The sequence below is a fragment of the Hesperophylax consimilis genome, chromosome 29 (genome assembly GCF_061612785.1).
Source record: "Hesperophylax consimilis isolate HC1 chromosome 29, BYU_Hcon_1.0, whole genome shotgun sequence".
Taxonomy (NCBI): Eukaryota; Metazoa; Arthropoda; class Insecta; order Trichoptera; family Limnephilidae; genus Hesperophylax; species Hesperophylax consimilis.
Genome location: NC_142864.1, coordinates 20,449,233 through 20,466,520, shown reverse-complemented (window position 1 = coordinate 20,466,520; position 17,288 = coordinate 20,449,233). Strand labels below are relative to the sequence as shown.

At 37.8% G+C, this 17,288-nt stretch overlaps 1 protein-coding gene across 4 annotated transcripts in view; it reads left to right on the top strand.

Moving 5' to 3' along the window:
* Positions 1-3,113: 3,113 nt before the first annotated feature.
* siz (Brefeldin-resistant Arf-GEF family protein schizo) overlaps positions 3,114-17,288 on the top strand; it is a 318,679-nt gene continuing 304,504 nt past the window's right edge. For all 4 annotated transcript variants that reach the window (XM_089649226.1, XM_089649225.1, XM_089649228.1 and 1 more), the window contains exon 1: positions 3,114-3,339. The gene's annotated coding sequence lies outside the window, so the exon portion shown is untranslated. The remainder of the gene's footprint in view (positions 3,340-17,288) is intronic.

Sequence of the window (17,288 nt, the reverse complement as noted above, 5' to 3'; positions counted from 1 at the left end):
GTATTATATGTGCATTGAGTGCACCAACATCCAAAAAGTTAATGACAGATGCAATGGCCATCGTCGGCAAACTCGCGCAACAGAGTAGGTACCAATAAGCTTGTCCACTACATCAACGCCCCCTTTGGTTTTATAATAAAAACTCATAATTTATGGAAGCTTGTCTTGGGGAAGATCATCATCGCATTCTTGCTCTGACTCTGTGTCGTGCTCGCTAATTTCGTCAGGGTTATCCACATTCTCATCTTCATCCTCTTCACCACCAACTTCTTCAACAATTTCCTCTTCTAACCATCTCAAAATTTGCTTATTTTGTCTCGCGTTATAAAAAAGTAATCTAAAACAAAAAAAAACAGAATTGTAAAATAAACTTTAACAAGAAATAAAAACAAAGCACGAGTGCAATTTTACTTACGTCAGTCGTCGCGCGGGGTCCCTCAGAGCCTCACGCCGGAACACACATCTGTATCTCACAGCGCACATGCGCAGACTAAATTTTGGTGGCGCTAGCGTCAAGTATAGTCCCTTTTAGAAAGCTACTTAAAGTAAGGAATCAATGGGAACAATAAAAATGTACATAATTAGCATTTCTGTAAACCTGGACTTTTAAAGACCCCACGTGACGGGTCGAGGGTTAAGAACCAGATGGATCCCTCTATCGGTTCTCACGTCATGACTTTACCTTTGTTCAAATGAAGCTACATGATTTTAAAAGCCCACGACTGTTCCTACACGACACAACATAACAACGTAACAAAAAATTTTAAGTGTTCTCATTTAAGACAGTTTCTTCTTGTTCTCGAAGCTAGTGGAGAGACAACATTTATAAAGAAGAATATAAAAAGGAAAAGATAGGAAAAGCAATTTTAAAAACGTTCCCATGACAGCGAACAACACAAGAACAGTCTTAGCTTTTGGCGCATCACAGGCAGTCCCGACAAGAGACATTGAGCAGTGGGATGGGAAGGTGATCCTACGAACCCTTCACACCGTCCCCGGCAGCACAGTGGCCAAACGTGACCCCTAGGAAGACGGTAGGATAGTGGATAAGAGACTTCTGAAGAACCATGGGAACTCCAGAGCCGGCCCTACGCGGGTGCAATTGGAGCAGTCCGCTCCGGGCTCCGAATTGCCAAGGCACCAAGGCACTGATAATACCTACCTAACATCTAACAGTCCTAAAACATCGCTCTTCAAATTATTTTTAATAATAACGGTGCTACACAAACATACAAATCATCCGGATATTATTGATTAGAGTTATCACCTACGCAGGCGTCTACTGGTTTTGACAAGAGCGCCATAATTTTACTCGCGCCAGGCGCGGTTTTTCTTAGGGCCGGCCCTGAGTAACTCACTCAAGTCGACAGGACCACAAGAGAACTGGAGATCAGGATCAAAGGGAACCTTTCCTTTCACTGCCATCGCTACGTCAGGGGTGGCGCAATGAACAGTGCAGGAAACTGACTTAAGATTTAAAATAAAGGCACCACCTATGCCAGGCAGGGACAAGGGGCTATTCCATCCACTTATGGGGAGGGTGTAATAATACAGACAAAGAAGCCGTACAATACTAGCCAGTAAGATAAAATAAAATACTAAACAGATTCCAGTATCATTCTTAAAAATTATCAGTATTATTCCATTCATGGCACGATCAATTAAACTAAATACTTGAGCCGGGCCAAGTCAAGAGTCAGAATAACAGAAAAGTATATATGAGACAATGTATGAGTGTGAAAGAAGCAAGGGGTGTGTGTCAAGACCGTGTTGTTTGGAGGTCCATCCTCTCTGCCTACCCCTGCGAGAACGGCGTGTTGGTTAGTTAGTTAGAATATTTGTTTATGCGTTCCACTAAAACACTTGACTAAAACTAAAACATTGCCTAACTGGATCTGAAATACTTTTAACTATGCAAAATTTTAAGATAATACGCAATAATATAATTTTTTTAGGTAGCTACATATTTTTTTGTTTAATGAGATGGAAAGTTTCAGAAATTAATGTATAAACTCGAGCGAAGGTTGAAATCACAAATTTCATTAATGCCCCGCAATAAAATATTTTGGGTAAAGCAGTTTTCTATAAGCCTATCCGTTTTATTGACTGAAAAGTTTAGTTCTAGTTTCCCACTGCAGGGCAAAGTTTCGCAATTTGATGATCGAGTTCTCACTGTTCGCCAGAGATGGTGATGATAATCTGAAATGGCTGTAAAATGCGGTTCCTGTTACCGGAGACCGAAAAGGAACCGAATCTTTATTCAGTTACTTTCAGAACCAGTCATCAACTCAGTGGTTGGAGGGTTCAAAAATAGGTAGCGGTAGATAAGAATGATGTTTTCCAAATATTCTAACACTAAAAAATGCCTAAATTTAGATTTATTAAAAATTCCAGATATAACCGGTTCTTCACACAAATCATAAATCGGGCCATCCAGTGACAGCAAAGTCACCGAAACAAGATTGACATCTCTAGCGAGTTCTAGTTCGCCATCTGAACCAGTGTTGCCAACGAAGGCGATTTATCGCCATTTAGGCTACTCAGAATAAGAATCGGCGACGAAAAAATCTAAAAGGCGACTGGTCGCCTAATAGGCTACTTCAGAGACAAGTTATTTAAATCAGCCAAATCACAAATAATAATTTTAAAAAAATAAATAAAATGTAACAAAAACCTCTTGAACTTACTTTTTAAACAATTCAAGGGTATTTTTGATGTATTTGATATAATATTTTTTGCCACCAGAAAAATGTGAGGAATTTTTCGAAATGGAATTCCGTAGCTTTCCCCCCTCCCTCATGGATTTCGAAAAATTGTTTGGGGAATCACACATTTGATGTTTTTGGCTGGGCGGAATTTTTTTTCTTTTACAGAAATTCTCTAACAACCCCCCCCCCCCCCCCCCCCCATTGATTTTCGAATAATAAAAGGGGAAATCAAGCTCACGTAGAATATTTGTGGGGAATATGTGGGCAGAATTTATGCGAGTTCATTAGAATTACTGCAACTGAAATTCGGCTACATTAGGCTACTTAATGTTTGAAAAACGGCGACATTAGGCCAAGATCCGTTGGCAACACTGATCTGCAAAATAAACAGTTCTATGGATTCCGCGGCGGGAGTCTGGTCGTTGTCGTGTTTATCCGCGAAGTTTTCATTAGTGTTAAAAACGTATTCCGAAGTGAAAATTTACAACCAGTGATAGTTAAAACAAAGTGGCAGTGTTATACCATCGTGATTTGTGAGTTTGAGTGTTCATTTAGAAAGTTTAAGTGTAAAACCTACTAAACGTCACTCCGATAGTCATCAATACAATAACGGATCTTCTTCAATCAATGGGTAAGTGCACCCGTGCTAATTGCACAATATAACAGTTAATTTTGTTATAAATGTTTTACACTTAATTAATTCTTCTTCATTATTTAATTTTCCAACTTTTGAAAGTAAATAATAATATAATTTTGAATTTTAAATCAAAATGGCGCCTGTACTTAGCGGGGGATTGTCGACTCGAATTTTTGACAAATGACAGATTTACAGCTCGAAGAATGTACCCTATTGACAATAAACCTGTTTACCGGCAACTGTCATGGTTTTTACTAGATCAATCGACTTTCTTGTTACGTCTTTTAAGTTCTTTCTTCCGGTACAATGGACTAGTTTCGCTCTTGTAACCAGCAACTGTCACCTTTGTGGAAAATTCGAAAAACACGGAAAACCTTCTCGTATAATTTTATTCACGCGGTTACGAAGATACATTGGGAATGATTCCCCAATTTATTTTATGCATGTAAAATTCCGATTGATTTATTATTGTTCGATGTCATAAATATTATTTACGATAATAATAAAATAATAATAACATGGATTTAAGTACTTTACGGGTAATATTCTCGATTGTTGTCAATTTTATTTATGTATATTCGTTGATAAATTTGAGACCGCCATAAATTGGCCTTTCGAATGAACACCGTTAGTATTCTTGAAAAAATCACAATCTATCAAAATTTACAAAAAAATTTAAAAAGAACATAATCTTTTCAAATACAGGATTATGAATGAATTATTTTTCTGCTACCTACACCTTATTGATTGTCTGAATTATTCCTTACATAATCAGTTGCAATTTTGAAAAAAAGTCAAATCAAATTTCAGTTCATTACGTGAACAATTTCACACAGGAATAACTAACCACATTCGGATAAAGAAATTATATTTATGTTGCGACGAAACTCCATAACATCCTTCCCCCTGATATAAAGTGAATAGAAAATTTGAATGATTACAAATCAAGAATAAAAATCTGGCTGAAAGAGATTAATGAAAAAACTCTGAACAAAACATTAAAAACGACATACAAAACTAATAAAACAGAAATGAATAACTTTAGTCCACCAGTCCAGCGCAGGCTAAAGAGGAGTAGCAATATAATACAACTTACTATACACCTATTTTATATAATTTTTTTATGTACAATGTTTAAATAGTGACTATAATAATAATAAAAAGAATTTGAAATTCTCAGACTATAAAAATATTACCATTTGTTATTTCGGCTACTGGCATTATACCTAGCTCTCTCATTAAAAATTTAGGCGTATTAGATCTATCAAAAAATTTATATATAAAGATGCAAAAGTCGGTCATTTTGAATACATGTAGGATAACGAAAGTTTTTTTAAATATTTATGTTGAGGGATCAGTAAAATTTATAGGCCCTGTTAGAAGTTCTACCGAGCCGAACCCTCTGATATGAAAATATCTGGAGTCGGTGAATTATTTTCCCATTTGATCTCTGGTGATTTGACGTGTTGTTCTTGTATTGTTTTGTATTTATTTTGCTTATACAATGCACTTGCATAATGTTGATTGACTAGATAATCATTTGTGGAAAAGTGTGTGGAAGGGTTTAGTTTTTCCTATGGGGAAGATTTAACCCGGACATAAAATCGGAAGTTTTTATAATAAACTATAAAAATGCATTATTTTCATTTTCCGGAAACTGAAATACTTGATTCTCATTGTTAACTGAAGTGTGTTTTTTCTATTAAAAGTGCATATTACCCGTCGTCACCCTATTTGCTGTATATTTACAGCGTTTTTCAACTTCCTACCAAGGCCAAGTAGGCAAACGTACTGTATTTTTTCATGTCACCTTTGCAAATTTTATAATAATATCATATTGTTCGCATTTAAATGATCATTATAAATTAATTATTGCTGCATGTTATATTTATGTATTTTCGCTTGGTAAATTTTGTTTAGGTTTCACGCACGTACAAAAGTCACACAAGTCTGCTAAATGGTTTGACAGCATGACGAAACATTATTTATTGGTTAGTTCAGTTGGTCAATTAACATAAATGTAATTATTACAATCTGTTGGCATTGTACACAGTTACACAGTCTTACACACTAGCCAACCAAATATTACGAAATCTTAGATTCAATCGGAGAATTTAGCTGTAAATCGCAAAAAAAATGGAAGATGCAGAATAATAATAATATTTGGATCGTTTGTGCTGGACAAATATAAATATTATGATAATATATAATATAGATACATTTCTACAATGATCTACGATTATATTATTATTACTAACTATAGACTAGTCGAACTATTATCAATTTATGTCTAACATATTGCATCCACCGTTTCGTCGATCACTAATACAAAGCTGTATGTACAATGCATTTGATTGATGAACGTGATGCTCGAATGTACATATTATGTTATTATTCTTATTTATTTATATTATATTATATATATTATACAGGCAGATAATATACGAACCACGCTTACCTAGTAGGTCACTTTTACGGTTCGCACGCACATGACATAATTGGAAAATTGGACATAATTGGACTTTCCGGTATTTATTTTAGTAATATAAATTTATGTTCTTTAATGAGCTGTTCAGGAAAGGAAAAGCAAATTTTATGCTGGGCGGTACTACAGTACGAGGTTTTGATCAGAATTCACTTTCCTAAATGTGATTCGTCCCTCGGTATAAGACAGATTTCGAATAATGTAAATTCAATTAGAAAAGTGTGATAAGGATGTATTATAGGCAATACACGAACACTACTCTCAGGAATGGTATATTTAATTTAAGGGTATGAGAGCTTAAAAGGTAAGTTTTTATTTTAGACCTGAATTCTATTGGACTTGTTATATATCTTAGTTCCGGAGGGAGTTTATTCCAAGCCTTGGTCCCGGATGCTTCGAAAGCGCGATCACCAAACTTAGTATTTGGCTTGCGCTTTAGTTCCATCAGTCTGCCTATAGCGAATGATGTTTTCCAGGACGCATAGTTCAGAGATGTAGGGTGGGGCCATTTCATTGATGGATACCATCCAGCACAATTTGTACTGGATTCTTTCAGGGCACTTGAGCCAGTGAAGGTTACAAAGGTGTTCTGAAATGTGCGAATATTTAGAGACCCCGGTTATGAGCCGTGCTGCTTTATTAAACACTGATTGAAGTTTGTCAGTTTGATATTTTGGAAGGCTGGCATAAATGCCGTTTTAATAATCGAGACGTGAGACTACGTAAGAGCTGATAAGTAGTTTTGTTGCTTCTGTAGGAAGGTTTCTTCGGACAGACTTTAGTTGTCTTAGGTGAAAAAAAAACGGAGCTTACAGTCCTATTTATTTGACTTTTAAACGAAAAGTCCGAATCTAAATTGACACCGAGAAGTTTGACTGTTGTTTTTGGGATGATATCGCTGCCGGAAATAGAAATAGGTGAATCGTCTATGAAATGTTGACGTGTGTTTGTGGCCGCCCAGAGAAACTCAGTCTTAGATGGATTCAGATTTAGCTTGTTTGAAGACTTCTAACGAGTTATTGCAGGTACGAGTATCATACCATTTTTTCTATCGGATTATAATATTACGCTTTAAGTTTCGTTCGCTAAATACGCATTACGTTAAATAACATCAAATACAATACACATTGTATTTATACTAATCGTATACAAAATGTAGCCACTTATGAATGGATATGAACATATATGTAGGTATATATTTTTTTTTTTTTTTTTATATTTACTCCACACAGGAGGCCCTGAAGAAAATAATTTCCCTCAGGGCCTATGTCATCTTTGGGGATGCTGTGTGGAGGGTCTTTTTGTGGAGAGGAAGGAGTGAACACGGGTCTTGAAGAGTCCCATGTTGTAGGAGGGAGGAAACACAGAGGCCGGCAGTTCGTTCCACAGCCGAGCTGTTGAACTTAAGAACGAATCGTAGAAGCGACCCGTTCTCATGTGACAAGTGTCAACTGTGTACAAATGTTGGGCGCGCGTTTGGCGTGTATCCCGACTACGCACCGGTGCCGAAGGGATCAATGACGCTAGTTCCTCAGAGCATCTTCCATTGTAATACCGATAGAACAAGGACAGTATACCTACCTGACGCCTGTGCTCTAAAGATTGCAGTCCGTTTGTTAAGATTGGGGAATCTATCAAACGGACCGCCCGTTTCTGCACAGAGTCAAGGGTTTTTTTCAGGTATTTTGGGGCTCCAGACCAGAGATGGCTGCCAAATTCGACAGTAGGGCGCACTTGCGATTTGTACAGGGTGAGCAGTTGTGTACTATTAAAGTATCTGCGGGCCCTGTACAGTACGCCCAGCTTCTGAGAGGCCAACTTTACTCTGGCTTCGATGGAGCCCCCGTACCTGAGCTGGTCACTTATAGTTACACCAAGCATATCAATGGAAGGCCTGTTCGGAAGATTGATTCCGTTGAAGGAGACTAGATTATCATTTGGATCCCTTTTAGACGTAATCAGACAGGATTGGGTCTTTGAAACATTAAATTCGACGAGATTATTTTTACCCCAGGAGGAAATACTCTCGAGATAACCGTCCATTCTCTGCTTCAAAGCCCTCCGAGCCGTTGGAGTTTGTGTGCCCTTTGGGGGCTTGTCAAACAAAAAGTTATCATGAACTGTACTGTCATCCGCGTAACAATGAATCGGTGCACATGTCAAAAGGTCATTGATGTGCAACAAAAACAAAGTCGGAGACAGAACCGATCCCTGTGGGACGCCAGCATTTATAGAGTGCGAGGAAGAGGTGAAACCGTCAGCAACCGCCTGAATCGACCTATCCCTTAAAAAGTCAGCAATCCACGTACACAGGGATGCGGGAAGTCCGTAAGAATGCAATTTGTTGACAAGTCCTCGGTGCCAGACCCGGTCAAAGGCCTTGGATATGTCTAGTGCGACCGTTTGGATCTCACCGTGACGTTCCAGGCACCGCCCCCAAACATGCGTCACATACGCGAGAAGATCACCGCACGAGCGGTTCCGCCGGAATCCGTATTGACGGTCGTTGATAATTTTGTTCTTCTCGAGGTATGTGAGCAGTTTGTCGTTGATCACTCGTTCCATCACTTTGGACAGAACTGATGTGATCGCTATGGGGCGGTAGTTGGCCGGGTTGGAGCGGTCACCTTTCTTGGGAATAGGGTGAATTACCGCTTTTTTCCAACCAGAGGGCACAGTGCCACACTTCAGGGACATTTTGAAGAGCTTTGTCAAAACTGGAACTATTTCCGCAGCACACCTCTGCAATACCAGGGCAGGTATTCCATCAGGTCCACTAGCTTTGTTAACATCGAGCCCCCGTATGACGTGGAGTACATCCCGATGCCGGATCCTCAGCTTTTTCATATAGAAGCCGCAGTGAGGAACCGACGGCGGAACAGCACCCCCGTCGAGGGTCGAGTTTTCCGCAAACATTTTCCCTAATAAGTTAGCCTTTTCGGTGGCGGTGTTTGCTAGTGAGCCGTCAGGTCTGGTAAGAGGTGGCAAACTGGATTTGCAAAAATTTCGACCTATTGAGCCCGCAAGCGACCAGAATGCTCTGCTGCCATGCGGGCAGGCAGCCAGCTTTTTGCTGATCTGCAGGTCGTGTTCGAATTTTGACCTATTGATGATTCTCTTGCATTCCTTCGCCGATTTGTTGTATGCTGATCTGCTTTCGGGCGTTCGAGATGTGTTGTAGGCTCGGTAAGCCGCGTTTTTTCGTTGAACTGCTTCGGAGCATTGTCGACTGAACCACGGCTTTGAGCCCACACCAGTTTCTTTAGTAGTCGATTGTATGAAGCCATCCATCGCCGAATTGATGACTTCACCAATCTCCTGGGCACATCTTGAAGGGTCCGAAGTCCGAAAACAAACAGCTGACCACGGAAAAGCATTGAAATGGGCCCGCATACCGAACCAATCTGCTGACCTATAGTGCCACACTTTTCTCCTCAGCCTCTCATTGGTTGGTCTGAGGCTAACGGGGATTGATGTCGTCACTAGGCAGTGGTCAGATGATCCCAGAGGCGCTGTGACGTCAATCTTATAACCGTGTGGCACAGTAGTTAAGAATAGGTCTAACAGATTGGAGCGGTGAGTCTGGACATCAGGAACCCTTGTGGGCTCCTGAACCAATTGCTCTAATCCGTAGCAAATGGCAAAGGATTCCGCCTGTCGGCCAGCCGAGTCCGTTGGGCCTGAGAACTTCAACCATGGTTCGTTATGAACGTTGAAGTCCCCCAGAACAACAAACTCGGCCGAAGGGTAGCGGGGCAAGAGATCATCAATAGTATCGCTCAAATGTTTGAAGAGCTCGGAAGTGTCTGATTCGCTATGGTTCGGTGAGCGGTATAGACATGCGTAGAATCTTGCCGTACTGGCAAGATTGACGCGCACCCACATTACGTCGAATCTGGAGTTTTCCAGACTCAATAGTCGCACACAGTTGACGTCAGCTCGACTATAGAGGCAGACTCCTCCTTTCAGTCGGAATTTGCTTGCCAGGGTAAAGCCCGGGCAGTCCAGATAGGAGGAGTCTGGCGGCTCGGCTATCTGAGTTTTGGATAGGAAAAGAAGGTTGGGACGTTGGGACAAAAGATGGTGATGGACGGAATTTAAATTTGTGTGCAGGCCGCGAATGTTGGCAAAATTTACCAACAGTTTTGGCCCGCACCGGGGACGCCTGCTACTCGCCGCTGTAAAGATGTTAGGTTTGTTTTTATGTATATTCATGATTTTAATTTTTTTTTTTTTTTGTTTTTTTTTTTTTTTTAAGCGTATGAAGTGAAAGGAAGGTCTGGAATGGAAAGGTATGAGGGGTGGGTAGGAATATGGGGTTCAGGCTGTCCAGGAGTGATGAGCGTTTGGTTCCAGCCCACCCACTGCGGTGCTAGGCGATAGGCTGGGAGAGTCCGGCTGGAGAGGGCATCCAATGCGCCCCAAACGCTGCTGCTGGGTCCCCTCCGGTCACGAACCGGCACAACAGCAGTGGCGGGGTTTTTTCACTCGCTGATGGGGCAGCCCACCCTTAGTCGTGAGCCTGAGGGTCGGGCCCCTGTACTATCGAGCGGCCCGGACAGCGGTAACCGGTTGTAAAGGGTCTCCCTCAACCAGCATCTCCCAACCGGCCCGCCACGCAGAAGGTGGGCCGTCGCACCCGCCACCAAGACCTGGGCAAACCTTAACCCATGAACCCGGGCACCCCTGCTAAGTCACCAAACGTAGCGAACCACTTGGGGTGACCTGTGGCAGAGGTGTTGGTCATCCAATAAATGGTTCCCAGGGCGGCGGTACCCATTCCCGCCTACCAAATTGAAAAATATATATAATATGAACATTATATATGAACATATTATGAACGTCGGTTTAAGGCGAAGCTAAACGTGAATTAACTATTTTCGATTAATCTTTACTACGAATTGGTTTACACTACGATTACCAAAAACATGTATTTAAAAACTGAAGCCTTTCCTATAGTACGAGAGCCCACGACCAAAATTTTTGTCTCATAGCAATACGGCCAAAACCGCATCAAATCGATAGATATGATTATCCTGAACTCGAAAATACCAATATCAGACATTTTCCGCGTAGCGTTTGATCTGACCGAATTTTCAAAATTGTCAAAGAATTTTACCGAACTGCATCATAGCAATATGTCTGATTTGCAGACTGTAGTTGAATGATAGTTCTGAGATACCGGAAACATATTTTTCAGACGTTAGTGGTGTAGCGCAAACCCGTAAAATCACTTAAAAAAATTAAAAATGAGACAAAAAAAATGTCTCATAGCAATACGTCTGAAAATCTTTTTTATTAGTAAATTTTGGTTATTTGATGCGAACAAAACAATTTTCAGACGGAAATGTGAACGCATTAAATTTTGAGACCGTTTTGAAAATGTTAACAAATTTTACCGATCGGTATCATAGCAATATGTCTGAAAATTGTTGGACATGATAAAATAAGTTGTCCACATGTGCAAAAAATTTATATCAGACAAATTAAGTGTAGCACCTTCTCTATCAGACAACTTTTCGATACTCAGATATCATTTAAAAATCGTATTGAGGCATCTTGAATTTTCTGTTACAAACCAATGAATACGTTGCGACCCTGAATTTATTAGATGATAATTAACAAAGAAATAAGTAATGACATCTGTCATCTGTCAAAGTACATATAATAGACAAGGGAGATTCTTGAATATCTATGAAGGCTGTAAATTTAAAAAAAACATTTAACAGAGGCGTCGGCCAGGCGACTCCGAAACGTTATTTTCGTTTTTGGGAGTATATGCTACACTTAAAGTGTCTGAAAACAGGTTTTTGGTAATCATGGCAGCAATACGAAAAGTTGAAAAAAAAAACTATCCGTATTGCTATGATACAGGTCGGCTAAATTTGTTGACATTTTCAAAAATGCGCTCAGGCTATATGCTACGCGCAAAATGTCTGAAAACAAACTTTTTCGTAATACAATTATAAAATCTATGTACATTTTCACTATCAGACGTATTGCTATAATACCGACTGTCTTTTTTTTTGACACAGCAGAAATGGCCTCCCACGCAGTTGCTACACTTTCGACCGTTACTACACACCTAGTCGGGTTCAGAATCATACAATCTTTTATAGGGTTTTTGCCGTATTGCTATGAGACATGGTTTTGGTCGTGGGCTCTCGTACTACTATCGATCTCTTGAGTACAATCAAAATAAAATTGTTATTTCCTTTATGAACAATATAAGCTTAAACTACTTAAAATGTATTTTTTTCATTAGAAATATATGAGCTCGTGTTAGAAACAACTTATAAAAATACAATTTTATGGCTCAGATTATCTGTGACAGTTTTCCTTGATTAACATTTTTTTCTTGCTCGTCTAATATTTATTTAAACGGCACGAAACGCCGCTTGCGATTGTTCCTTTCTAATTGTGGAAATTTTGTCCTGTTTATACGGACCCCTATGCTGCGTATACATTTGCGAACCGAAACGCGAACAGAGCCACGTATTTTGGGGAAAGGAACGAAGCAACCGCAAGCGGAGTTTGCGCCATTTGCTGTGGTTCAGCTAGGCAGTTTGGCTCGCGCGTTTGTACGTAGAATTAGGTGAGAAATATCGTTAAATAATAATTTATTTATTTATTTATTGACGCCTTATTGGGCTTTTAAGTACATAACAATTACAAATTTCATTTTTAACAACAGTATAAAACAAACAATAGAAAATCGAAATAAAATATAATGATTTCTCATACAATATTTACATTTAAAAATGGTGGACTAATTTGGCTTTAAATGTATTGAAGTTTAAATTAAATATGTCAGCGACATCACTTAGTTCATTGCCCAACCTATGTATTCTTTCTAACACAGAATTCGTAGCGAAGTTATTGTTGTAGAATAAAATATTCCGTCTAGTATATTTTGGAGGTATATGTAAACATAGCAAATTTATAGTGTGAGGGCAGTCCAACCTTGAATAAACAATTTTATATAATAAAAGGAGATCAAATATTTTTCGCCTTTCAGATAATTTCGATAAGTTAAGTTTACTGCGTAAATTGACATAATTGATTTCAATAATAAGAATACCAATTTTGAAATTAATAAAATGTAAAAATTTATTTTGAATTTTTTCAATTTGTAAACGATGAGAGTTGAAATGAGGACACCAAATGGTTGAATTGTATTCAACCTGACTTCTAACCAGAGACGTGTATAGTAATTTTATAGTTTTTATGTTATTAAAGTCTTTAGCGAAATAATGTTGTTACAGTTTTATGACCGAACAAATAACCTCTCGTAACCTGACTTATATTATGTTTTGTATAGAGTGGTATGAACAATGCGTTATTGTGTTCTTGAAATAACAATAACTTAGTGTAACCATTGCTTAACTAAACATTTAAAAAAATATTTTCTGTTATGTGTTTATGTCACATAATAGTTTTTGTGGCCGGAACCTGCGGACTGTAGCACCTTCAATTTAAGAAATTGAATGTGCTGCAATTGTTATTGAGAAATCTTGTAAGACAATAGGGGAAAGAAATATTATTTGTAGTATGTAAGTAATGATCGGGAGTGAAATATACTCTCAGTATCGCCCTTGCGAAAGATCACCATTCAGAACTGAAATTTTGCAGTCATTGGCGTCTGAAGTGTATATTTATTTTCATAAAATCGGGATTTAAAAATATTCAGAATTGACTATTGGTAAAGGGAAGGAACTATTGCAAAGAATGTCTCGTGTCACTAAATTAAATTAACTGCTATTTTATTCCACTCTATTAATATGTTTTCTTCGTATTTTTATTTTATATCTTTTTTTCTCTCTCTTATTTCTGTATATCCTAACATCTTAACATTGTAATCTAAAGAAATATGGCTACCATAATACGGGCATGTGCCTAGTATGGTGGCTGTAGGAACAAAAAACTGTAATCATTTAATTTTTTATCAATAAAGAAACATAAAAAAATAAATATATATTTTGTTGATTTGAAATATATTTCTCGTTAGTTCTTCGTTTGGCCGCCTGCAAAGAGTGCAAAGTTAACTGTGTCAAGTTGTAACTATGTTAAGACAAGACAATACCCTAAAATAAATCGGAATCTTAACGACGTATGTGAAGAAGGCCGTGCACACAAATATGCGACGCGCTTCCCTGTGTATTGGACAGACCTACGGTTGAATTTGCCTTAGCAAATCTCTAAAATAAAGTGGGAATCGTAACGAAATAAGTGATGAAGTCGTGTAAAAAGAATCTTCGGCGCGCGGCTCAGCGTAATGGACCGACCTACGTTCGAATTTGCCTTGGCAGGCCTAGAAGATTGATCTTTCCGTAGGGTTTATTTTAATTGTTTCTGATGAACGTATTATTAAAATGTCAGATGTTACTAGAAGAATTCCCCGGGAAGTTACTAATTCATCGTTTAGAAAAATAAGTTTTTGTGTTTACCACTAATTTTATAGTTGAAAAACATATTATAAAATTTTAAAACCATTTTACATTAAAGGTTTTAATGGTAAGGTACTGTTTTATTAATCTTAAATATAACTTATATTCGTAGGGATCGGTCTAAAATATATACATATTATCGTTTCCAATTCGTCGGAATTAATTAAAATGCGAGTCTCGAGTAACTTTTTTATTTATTTTTATATTAACTCCACACAGGAGGCCCTGAAGAAAATAATTTCCCTCAGGGCCTATGTCATCTTTGGGAATTCTGTGTGAAGGGTCTTTTTGTGGAGAGGAAGGAGTGAACATGGGTCTTGAAGAGTCCCATGTTGTAGGAGGGAGGAAACACAGAGGCCGGCAGTTCGTTCCACAGCCGAGCTGTTGAACTTAAGAACGAATCGTAGAAGCGACCCGTTCTCATGTGACAAATGTCAACCGTGTACAAATGTTGGGCGCGCGTTTGGCGTGTATCCCAACTACGCACCGGTGCCGAAGGGATCAATGACGCTAGTTCCTCAGAGCATCTTCCATTGTAATACCGATAGAACAAGGACAGCATACCTACCTGACGCCTGTGCTCTAAAGATTGCAGTCCGTTTGTTAAGATTGGGGAATCTATCAAACGGACCGCCCGTTATTAGAGTCTTGTGTCGCTTTAAGTGGCCAGTAATGTAGTCGGGTAGTCCAAAGCGTTGGGTTCGCACTTAGGAGTCACGGGTTCAATCCCCTGCAAGATAAGGCCTCGATAATTGCAGGGGCAAGATAAGGCCTCGATAATTGCACCGGCGACATCTTGATAATATGCTGGAGTGGGGTGTTAATCCTAACTTGACAGTCAATCCTTGTTTGTGAGTTAACTGTGACACTGTTAGCTCGGGAACACCGAAGAGGTAAAGAAAAGTGCTGTGGGCGTGTCCGTGTGTCCGAAGTGTTTTTTTTTGTTATTTAAGAATAATAAACACTTTGTTAACCATTTTTTTATTGTTTAGATACAACCGATATGTTTCGTGAGCTATGCTCACCTATTAGGGGTTTACTTAAAACTAAAATACAAATATTGACTTAAAGATGTAATGAGGGGAGAGAGGAGGTGTTAACAAATTTAGGTTCAGTAAAAATATCATTTATAAATAGTCTATTTATTATTTTATTTTTATTTGATTGAGCATTGAACCTTCCTCCGCAGCGACTGGACTCAACCGCGCTAACACCTGAGCCAAATCTCACTTCAGTAGAACAGAGATTTATTTCGTATATACTGCTGCAGTGTCATCCAATTTCAGAGAAATGCGTTTATGTCTGTGTGTGTGTGCGTGATTAACGTCAACATTGTCATCGACAACGATTCTTTCAGCCGAGTTTCAGCTCGATCTGATGTCGGAAAGTGGGTTAATTTCCATTACCGAGATTTGAATTAATTCATTCACGATAACAAAATTGAAGTTTTTCTTATTATTGATAATATTTAAAAAATTTCTTTAACCTTTTTCTTTTCAAATTGTTTATTATTTTTTAATTAAAATGGTGCCACTAAGGTTTGTACCTCTGTAATACCAGTTAATACGTAATTAATTAGAATTGCATTAAAGTCAACATAATGTAACCGATTTCCGTGATAATCCGAAGATATCCGTGATAATCTGAAGTGCGCTGAAAAGTATAATAAATCTTCTCTGTATTGATATAATGTCACCTTTATCTTGATAATATGTATAATGATTTATAACAACGATGTATTTAATTTGATTTTTTTTTTATCTTTAGCAATTCCTATATGATATAATTACTCTTTTATCATACGATCGAAGTTTCTTTCGTATTCTGAATACGCGGCAATAAATAATATATATACTATTCACTATCAGTTTTGATTTATAGCGATTTTCTTATCTTATCTGAATGTATTTTAATATTTGAAACTGCTATTTCGTGGTGGAATTCCATTATAAATATATATAAAGAACACAATTTTAAACTTTTTTCCACTTGTTTTTATTTGACCATGACCGGTTTCAGCCTGACCAGTCTGAAGATGGCCCTAACAGGCTATTTATCTGAATGCACCATCAGGATCGACTGATGATGGAAATCTCTATATTACACCATTCTTATAATAAAACAAAAACATCATGTTTAATAATTCAGATATATTACAAACAACACATATCCAAATTAAGAGGAAGCTACAAGCCAAAAATGTGTATATTCTTGGTACACCTTTTATTGTAGGTAAATATGCAATAAAATCGCTTGACAAACGGAGTCTAAAAACTTTCGATTTCAAGCACAAAAGTTGTTTTTATTTATTTTGTAAATAATTTTATAAGATAGTTAACCAAGGGAAACTGTCACAGATAATCTTAGCTATAAGTCTGTATGTTTTAAAAGTCGTTTCCTTTACGCGTTCATACATTTCTATTGAAAAAATGTTTATTTTAGTAGTTTACATTTATATTTTTTATTGGGTAATTTTTTTATTTATTTGTATTTTACTCAAGCGAAACGATAGGAAAACCTTCAATTTATCTAAAGCATATTTCTTGGTATTCGTAAGGTACACCAATTCGTTATAAAGATTAATCAAAACAGTGAATTAGCATTAAGCTTCGCCTTAAGGTTTAAATTCCCGCTTTACACCAGCTTCACATTTTGATTTTGTGCAACAGCAAAAAAATCGCCAAAAAGTGTGTTTTATTTTAGTTTGCGAAATTCAGGCACAAATATTTAAATGTTTTACGATAATTTTCCAAAGAATTGAATTTGTCACATTATACAATAAAACCGTAACCGAAAATGTGTTAGTAAGTAGGAGAATTACGAACTTTATAGCAGTTTTTGTAGGTTATATTTTTTCGCGGTATTTAATTTAAACCTCCATATTATTTGTAAGCAATCATATTTTCAAAACAAAATCACTTGATGTTGCATTGCTTCGAAGTGCATAGCCTTAATATGGTTACTTGTATTTTATAAAGTAATGTTTATAAGACTAGGTTTTTATGCACAGC